Genomic DNA, 10,392 nt, shown 5'->3' on the forward strand with positions numbered 1-10,392 from the left:
TATACATATTTTAATTTTTCAAATTCCAAAAAAAGAAACATACCCATCTTCCAGAATTCATTTCTTTGAGTACCCTTTGGGTTACTCCCTGTAGGTAGTTGTGTTTAGTTATATAAAGAATGATGGAGGAATTTAGTCAGTCGCCATGCTTCTCCTCTCCAAGATAGACACAGGTTAAGATCTCTCCTGGTAAGCGACCACCTCATGATGCTACACAGATTATTAAATATGGGTTAATTAGCCAATAAGAGGCTAAAACTAATGGGCCAGGCAGTGTTTAAAAGAACAGTTTCCATGTAATTATTTTGGGTAAAGCTAGCCAGGAGGCAGGATGCAGCCCACCGTCCATCAACAAAAGAACAAGTAGGACATCTCCTTAGCTTGTTTCCATGTAATAGAAAACTTTTTCTTTAAACCTTTGCTATTGACATGATGATTTTATGAAATTCTGAGGCATTCAGCACAATTATAATAATCAATCAATTTCTACATTATCTTGTACTAGAGGACCTGACAGACCCATATGGGATCAGATGTGTGCTATGAATATGGGACAATGCCTATTTCTTTTTATATCTTGAACCCAAATAAATAAGAAAGTCAATTCTAAATCATCTGATATAAATCCAGCAGTTTAAATACGTAAAACAACTTTCTGCATATTGTGAATCAGTAACTATATTGAGAGGTTCTTCAGAATCTGTTAGTAGCATGAGAATAGCATATAATTCTGACTTTTGGACAGAATTATAAGGGCTTTGTTCCACTTTAGTTAAATCTTCTGATTTGAGCCGGGCGGTGGTGGCGCACGCCTTTAATCCCAGCACTCGGGAGGCAGAGGCAGGTGGATCTCTGAGTTCGAGGCCAGCCTGGTCTATAAGAGTTAGTTCCAGGACAGGCTCTAGAAACTACAGGGAAACCCTGTCTCGAAAAACCAAAAAAAAAAAAAAAATACCTTCTGATTTGTAACCTGCCTTTCCTGATTTATTTGCATCTGTACAGAATATACAGGCTCCATTTATTCATGTGTCATGTACAGTACAAGGAAAAATCCAAGTAGCTCTCTTTAAAAGATTACGTCTATCGCTTTTGGGATAGTTGCTCTTAATTAGCACAAGCTCTTTGCCAGGCTTCATTGTGTTTCAACAATTTTTTCTTAATTTCATGATTATAATCTCTGCTGGATTTATTCCTGTTAATTGGTGAAATCTCCATTTTTATAATTAATTCAAAGACATTTTCTACATAAGTTTTTAATTTTTTACTCAGTTTATGTAATAAAAAAAGATCCATTCTAAGATAATATCTTTCCTCTGCATTAAAATTCCTGTAGAGGAAATTTTGGAGGGCAATGTGACTAGACTGCAGTTAAGATTCAGATCCACCCAATGCACATGTGCCTCCTGTAATTTCTCTTTAATGAAAGTCAAATCTTATCAGCTTCAAATGTTAATTGCTTGGGACTATTTATGTCTTTGTTACCACTTAAGGTTTTGTTTAAATTAATAATTAGATCAGGTGTTATGCCAATATTTGTTCATAGATTTGAAATGTCTCCTAACAATCTTCGAAAGTCATTAGGTAGGAGTCCACAATAATCAATCTCTCCTAATTTGTGCTTTTTGTCTTCTAATTTTCTGTAAATCTATTTTATTACCTGGGAGATTGATAGAATCCCCTCTCTGCATTTTTTTTCAGGAACAATTTGTAATCCCCAATAAGGGAAATCTTTATTTACTTCTTAAAACTTGTTTTTTTTTTTTTTTTTTTTTTTTTTTGGTTTTTTCAAGACAGGGTTTCTCTGCAGCTTTAGAGCCGGTCCTGGAGCTAGCTCTTGTAGACCGGGCTAGTCTCGAACTCAAAGAGATCCACCTGCCTCTGCCTCCCGAGTGCTGGGATTAAAGGCATGCGCCACCACCGCCTGGCTGTATTCTTTTTTAAAGTGTCTACATTTGAATTAGATAGCAAAATGCCATCCATGTAATGGCAAATTATAGATTTAGAAAATTGTTTACATATTATTTCCAATGGTTGACTTATAAAATATTGGCAAATGGTGAGGCTAATGAGAATTTTCTGTGGGAGGACCCTCCATTGATATCTCCTATTAGGGTGAGAATTGTTATGAGTAGGTACTGTGAAGACAAATTTTTCTCTATCCATCACTTGTAAAGGTATAGTGAAGAAACAATTTTTTAAATCAATCACTATAAGAGGCCATTCGTTAAGTAAAGGAATTCCAGACTGTAGAGGGCCCATTAGTTGAATTACCTTATTGACAGATCTTGAATCTGTTATCATTCTTCATTTTCTAGACTTCTTTTTAACAACAAAAACAGAATTCCAAGGGCTGGTTGATTCTTCAATGTGGTGAATATCTAGTTGCTCCTGTACCAACTGTTCTAAAGCCTGCAGATACTCTTCTCTTAAAGGCCTTTATTTAATCCATATTGGTTCCTCAGTTAACAATTTTAAAGGTAGGACCGTTAGTACCTCTGAAGGTTTGCTACTTGCTTTGTGTTTTGTACAGCCTGAATTGCTGGTGTTTTTTACAGTACATTATAATAGCCTTCTCATAAACATGAGTGCTTTATATCCCATTGGTGAGACTGCAGGAATGCTGATCTGAATATTCTATTGCTGCATAGATTTACTGCTATACTAACCACCTATAGTCTCAGCCTTCCTCTCTGTCCTTTTGTTCCTATGCATTCAACCAATCTCGTGCTTTCTTTTACTTGAGGTAAGGTTCCAATTCATAGGAATTGAACATGTCTCCTGAGGAAGCCAATTTGAAGACCAAGATTCTAGAGTAATAATAGTCACATCTGCATCCATGTCCAGTAATCCTTTGATTACAATGTTATTTATTCATATTCTCAGCTTTGATCATTTATAGAAGTCTTTCAAAACATGTGTTTCCTATTTTCTCTTGAAATTTTTGATTCATCCTCCATGTTTATTCTACCATCCAGAGCAGTATGGTTTTTCTTACAATAGGCCTTGGAGTTTTTAAATTTTCCTGGGGAGACATGTCCTCCACAGTGACTGTGAATGACTAAACCACGTTTGACCTGGAGTTATATGAGAGGCCCTTCAAGGAGTTTCCCAATGGTAACGGGTTGCCTTGTTGGTCTCTTGTTGATCTACATTCATTGGTCCAATGTTGGTCTTTGTCACATCTTCTACATAATCCAGAGGTTTGAGACCTTCTGATTTTGTCATTCCCAGAGAACACATTTTTTTCTAGGAATGGCTTGCCTACAATCCCTTCTCAGAAGTCCTATTTTACCACAATTAAAACATTTGGCAGTTTGATATTTTTTCATACCTTTGGAAATTGTTGCTCATACTGAAACTTCAGCATTATAGTCAAATGCCTCAATGTTTACTGTATGCTGGATTTATCCATCCATTGGTCTGATCTAACCTTTAAAGACCCAAGTACCATTTTGCATTCTAAATTCACATTTTCAAAAGGCAGAGAATCAGTAAGTACTCATCTAGCTTCTGGATTTGTGACTCCTATTTGTTCAGCTTTAATCTTTATAAAAAAATCACTAAAGGGGTCTCTTGTGCCTTGTTTAATGTTAATATATGATTCACTTTTTCTTTCTGGTTCTTGAATCTTGTCCCAAGCATTTAAGGGTGCTACAAGGTATAGGGACAAGATATGTTCATTATAAATAGCTTGACTTTGTGGATGAGCATAACAGCCATTGCCAAGAATTTGATCTTGAAAAGCCTCAAATCCTTTAATCCTTTCTTGCTGTCCTAAGACTTTAGCCTCCTCTCTCCAATAGCACTTCCACTGTAACTGTCACCCAACTTCCAGAACCACTGAAACTAAATGAAGCCAATAATGTGGAGTAGCCTAATTGCTAGAATTCCATTTCTTTACCATTTCCCTAACAAATGGTGAACATATGCCAGAAGGTACTACTACTACTTGTATAACTTCTTTTAGATCTTTCATACCTATAGGTTTCCATTTATATCCATTTGCATATTGAGTGTTTGGTGGCATGTCAGAGGTAATAATGAAATAGGTAGCTAAAACTCTGACTTAAGAGTCATCTCTGACTCTTAAGAGGTACTGGTGATGCTAATTCCTTTGCTTGTACCTTCTCACCAGTTCTAATACTTTCCTCAATCATTTCAAATCTTTTTTTTACCATTGTCTTTTATAAAGCCTAAATCTTTTTACCTGTGAATATTTCTAATGATTTCATCAAATCAAATTATTTCTGGTCCTTATTGTGCACATGTGATTCCAAGGTAGTAAATTTTTCCATGATAAATAATTTCTTATCCTTGGATATTATTTGGATGGCATGTCGATTGCCTTCCTGAAGAGATACTTTATCTACTAACTTATCAACTAGCTTTTAAACAGATTTTGACTGTCAATTCCAAAAGTATGGATCCTTTCAGATAATCTCTCGGTACCTTTTTGTAAAATCCAACACTACTCTGTTGCAGATTATAATAAAATAATCCCATATTAGCCCAGAATAGAATATAATAAAGGTTTCTTTTTTAGGGGATATACTCACAGTTCAGCAGTCCTCTGCATGAGGGGGGAACTGGAATCATTTTCAGCAGCAAAGGGGCCAGGTACACTTTTACAACTTCATGTAGAATACATGTGACCTCATCCAAAGTGGGCCAGTATCTTAAAGGCTATTAACTGAAGGAGCTCCCACAGCATGTGAAGGAAGTAGTACGTGTCCCATTATACATTGTAGTGATTTTACTCTTTATATTTCACTTTTTTGGGTGGCCCATGACCCAGCTCCCAAATAAATAACATGGAGTCTTACTCTTTTCTATTAATGCCCAGTCATAGTGTGGGTTGTTTCTAGCCAGCTTTTCTTAAATTATCCCACTTACATTTTGCATCTGGGCTTTTGTTACTTCTGTATATCTTACTTTCACTATTTCTCCATGGCTGGGTTTTATAACTGGGTGGCTAGCCTAAATGTCCTCCTTCTCTCACTCATTGATTTCCTTACCAGATTTCACCTCCTCTTTATTCTCTCTGCTGACCAGCTCCACCTATCCTTTCTCCTGCCATTCAGCTCTTTACTAAACCATCAGGTGTTTTATATAGGTAAAAAAAAAAAAATCACAGCTTCATAGAGTTAAACAAATCCAACATAAAACAATTTAACACATCTTTACATCATTAAAGCAAATGTCTCACAGCATAAACAAATGTAACATCTTAAAATAATAATAATAAGGGAAGGAAGGTCTTTTCATAGCCCCTAGTTGGGGTAACATCTGTCAGCATCCAGAATCTCCAGGGTAGGGGTGTGTGAATTTAAAAAAAATTAGGAGGAATAGAGATACAAAAGAAATACAGAGACATAGGATAGAACTGGGAGGGCTATCCAGTGAATACTGAATATCGAATAGATCCACATTTATGTTCCATATGCTTATATACTCCAATCCGAAAAGGATAGAAAGTAAAAGATTACTTTTAACATGACACAAAGGAAAACAGAATAATTACTTGCTTCAAAACTTGAGAAATCAAGCAACTATTTCCTGAGTTAAGCATTATGTTTTAGGCAGGTCCTTAGACCAAGTATCTTGCGGGTGGCAGCCACTCCCTAGGTCAAACCTCCTGTCTTAAAAATGAAGGAACAGGAATTATCTGACCTTTTGTTAAGGTGGAGTGGATCTATCTCTATTAACCATCTCAATAGCTACAACACCAAGTCATCACACTCTAGGTCAGGATATCTTGTTTGTAGCCACTCCTTAGGTCAGATATCTTGCCAATAACTTTGAATGGGCAAGAGTAGGCTTAAGCTCTCTGATATTTAGTCAAGCTGGAGTGGACACACTTATGTCGGTCCCCACAAGATCCGAAGTGCTGGAGATTGTGGAGAGAATACCATGCAAATTTTGATAAAATGTAACCCACTAAAGAGATGTTATTTGAAGATCTGATGGAAATAATAGTGGACTGTATAAAAATATAGAGCATTCTAGACAGGGTGTAGGAGTGTGAATGGAAGACTCAAAGAACATGGTATTGGTGAGCTGCTACAAGTGAGATGATGAGTGGAAACCAATAGGAAGTAGGGTCAGGTAAGTATCTTAACCCAGTCCACACAAATTTCTGGCTTTTCCTCTGAGTAAAAGTGGCTGCCAAGAATTAACTGAGATGAGGGAAGAGTGGAAACAGTAAGGAGTCTGAGGTGATCATTCAGCTAAGAAAGTGGCTTAGATGAGAATGATTGCAGTGGACATGGTTTTACAAATTTGTTTTAAAAAAGCAGGTGTTATGTGTTGTTTCTGAGACAGGTTCTTGCCTTGGAACTCCGGTGAGCACTCATCTTACAGGTCAGGGAGGTCTTCAACTTGTATCAATCCTCTTGCCTTCATCTCTTGAATGCTGGATTTACAGAAGTTAGTCACTACACTGGACCAAACCATGTAATCTTCATTCTTTGTTAGCACATATAGTTTGGTTATATTCACCTCCCATTACTCTCAAGGTTCTGGCTTTCCTTCCACTCTTCTAATCCACACACACAGACACACACAAATCTAGGCTCTATGTACAAGAGACAATACTTGTCTTAAGTGTGTGATTTCCTGTGGAGGCATTAGCAAATATCTATACATCTCAAGGCAGGCAAAATAAATGATTCCACTCCAATCTAGGTTACTAGACCAGTAAGTTTATTAATTACTTACAAGTGTGGTGATTTGAAATAAAATGACTCCCATAAGCACGTATGGAGTGGCACTATTATAGGAGGGGTGGCCTTGTTGGAGTAAGTATATCACTTCAGTGGGCTTTGAGATTTCAGATACTCAAACTAGGACCAATGTCTCAGTCTCCTCCTGCTACCTTCTGATCTGGATGCAGAACTCTCAGCTACCTCTCCAAGTATGCCTTGGTGCCATCATGCTTCCCACAATGACGACAATGACTAAACCTCTGAAGTGTGTCAGCCCCAATTAAATATTTTTGTTTATAAGACTTGCTGTGCTCACGGTATCTCTTGATAGCAATAGAATCCCTAAGACAAGGAGTATTAATGTTTTAAGACAGCTGCATCATTGAAAACCCCACACCATCATGGGTATCAACAAATTTAAAAGCTGTATCCTTGGAGCTCCTTGTACAACTATCAGGCAGCTGGGCTGGTCAGTGTCTGCATCCCAGCATTTTCTTTTAACTGTTGTGTTTCATATGGGATGTTTTACATTTTGTTTACTTCCTCAGTGTCAGGAAGTTTCAATTCAAGGGAAACTGCAATACAAGCCTGTGAATATCTCTAAGTCAATTACATTTTCTTTCAGTGACAATTTTATTATCTATGCTTAAATAAAACTTAATTGGATACATATACCACATTTTGTTATCATCCATCTGTTGATGGACACTCAGGCCAAATCCATAACTTGGTTACTATGAATAGGTTCATAAAAACATAAAAAATCTGTAGCATGCCTAGATACCCGGAAGTGGAATATGTAATTCATATGCTATTTTGAAATCTCTTTTTGAGGAATACATTTAGACTACTTCACATGTCAATGATTGTGTGATGTTCTGCACACCCTCCTCCAGCATTTATTTGTATTATTTTTTTCTTCAACCAAACTTTTAGAGATGACATGCGGGAAGAACTATTTAATACAATTACCATCAAATAGAAGATGTATAATCAAACTTTTTACATAAATTTTATTGGCATTTAGATGATATAACAGGTCTTGTACCAAAGAAATTTTTCCACAGTATAGAGTAAATTCTCACAAGCATGGTAAATGCCCAAGCAATGTGGGTTGAATTTATTTAAATTATAAGCCATTGACCTATAAAGCTACCAATACCTCTAGAATAATGTCTATTAAACTCTAAAAGTGCTCTTGAAGAGACAGTACAGATATAGACATAATGACTATCACCCTTTCATTAAAAAGCCAGCACTCAAGTGACAGACAGACTGATCTCTGAGTCTTAGGCCAGACTGGTCTACAAGGTGAGAGCATAGACTAGAGCTACACAGAGAAACCTTGTCTCAAAAAAATAAAACAAACAAAAACAGGTAGGTAGGTAGATAGATAGGTATAGGTAACTAGAGACAGATAATAGATTAACAAAAAAAATCAGTAACAACAAAATAGTATTGTAAGCAATAAATTTCTATTCCAACAATTAAAAACAATGCAACCCTAAGTGATACCATGTTAATTTTGTGTCAGTCTACTAATAGCATGTGTTTACAAGGAGTTATTTTACTTTTGATGGTTTCATATATGTATAGAATATTATTGTGGTCATATTCATCCCTTATCCCATTACCCTTATCACTTATCTCTTAACTCCTGATGTTCTTCACAAGTAAACTCCATTATAAATCCATGTCTTTGTATGTAGGTGTATATGTATTATACAAGTAGTCACAGATGCTGTGTTCATGACTACAGTGACCATGCAATATCCCAAAGACTCTATCTCATGGTACTTCTTTCCAACTTCCAGCTTATAAAATCTTTCCACCCTATCTTCTGTGATGTTTTCTAAGCCCTGAGAGGTGACATATATGTCATTCAGCACTCAGCAGTTAATTCTCAGCACTTCAACAGTTGCAAGTATCTGTATTATATATAGTCCTCTGGAAAAAAAACAAAAAACAAAACAAAACAAAAAGCTTCTCTGACTCAGTGAGTAGCACTGGTTGAGGGATATAAAGATAAATATCTAGGAGGCAGTTTTGCTACATGTCCATGTAGCCAAATATCAGTACATTTGCCTAGGGCCTGTGATCTCACCAGCCATAGGCTTTCACAGTACCAGGCATTCACAGGAAGCTGGCCTCCAATTCAAGTAAAAAGTGGTTGATTATTCCCAATCATGTTACTATTACACCAGAAGATACACCTTGTCTGGCACATTGGTACTGTAACACACAGAACTCACAGTTGGGAAAGTCATTCTTAGTTAGGGTTTCTATTGCTATGAAGAGACAACATTGACTACAGAACTCTTATAAATGAAAACATTTAATTGGGACTGGCTTACAGTTTCAGTACTTAGTCCATGATCATTATGGCAAAAACCACAGAAGCATGCAGGCAGATGGTGGAACTGAGAGTTCACTGCAGGCAACAGTGAACTGTGTACCACACTGGGTGTGGCATGAGACCTCAAAGCACACACTTACAGTGACATACTCCCAATAAGGCCACACCTACTCTTAACAGAGCCATACCTATAGGCCAAACAAACACATTAGTCCATGGGGTCCATGCCTATTCAAACCACCATTGATGATTTACCTCAGCCAGTAACCTGCATAGGGCTTTTTTGTTTTGTTTTGTTTTCTTAATGTGCATTGGTATGAAGGTGTCAGACCACCTGGAACTGAAGTTACAATTTTGACCAGCATTTGGGTGCTGGGAATTGAACCCAGGTCCTCTGGAAGAGCAGCAGAGCTCTTAAGTGCTGAGTCAACTCTTCAACAACCATATCATACTTTCCTGCACTTCCAGCATTTAGGAAGTTCACAGCTGAGTTCTGGTTGATTTCTCTGAGCCATGTATCCAAACTATATGGTGTCTTGAGCAATAGGATTTTATAACCATTTCATTATAGTAGGCAACCAAGAGCAATGGCAATACTATCTGGGAAGGCTCTGGGGGCTCTCAGGCCAACAATTCACTGGTAACTTGCCCATGCTCCAGGAAGTAACCACTTCCTCAAATATATAAAAGTGACACTAAGTAAAAAAACACAAAATAGGAGGATGACTAGTTAGAAAGGAGTCATTATGAATATGATTACAATACACTGTATGTATGTAAGAAAGTCAAAAAACAAACAAAAAATGTGTTTTGTCTGTATAGTCAGATCTTGGCTACTCCCCGCCACACCCAGACAGGGTTTCTCTCAGTAGGTTTGGAGCCTGCCCTGGAACCCATTCTATAGACCAAGTTGATCTCAAACTCATGGCTATCCGCATGCCTCTGCCTCCCAAGTACTGGGATTAAAGGTATGCACGACGATTGCCCACCTGGCTGTGTCTTCTTTATTCCTCAAATAAAACACTATCTGAAAAAAAAAATATGGTATTATGTGCTGGTTACATATGTGACACGAGTCTTCAAGATTCTACTATGCCTGCCCCAGTATTGTTGGTTGTTCACTATTTACCAACACAACACAAAGCTTACAATAGTAGCTCAGTTTAGGCATTGGCATATATACTGAACAAACCTGAATAATAAATCTACCCACCAATCAATAGATGTATGGTTATACTGGCTAGTTTTATGTCAACTTGTCACAAGTTAGACTCATCAGAGGGAAATCTCAAGAAAATGTTTTCATAAGGTCAGACTGAAGGCTAAGCCTGT

The sequence above is a fragment of the Arvicola amphibius genome, chromosome 3 (assembly GCF_903992535.2).
Source record: "Arvicola amphibius chromosome 3, mArvAmp1.2, whole genome shotgun sequence".
NCBI lineage: Eukaryota > Metazoa > Chordata > Mammalia > Rodentia > Cricetidae > Arvicola > Arvicola amphibius.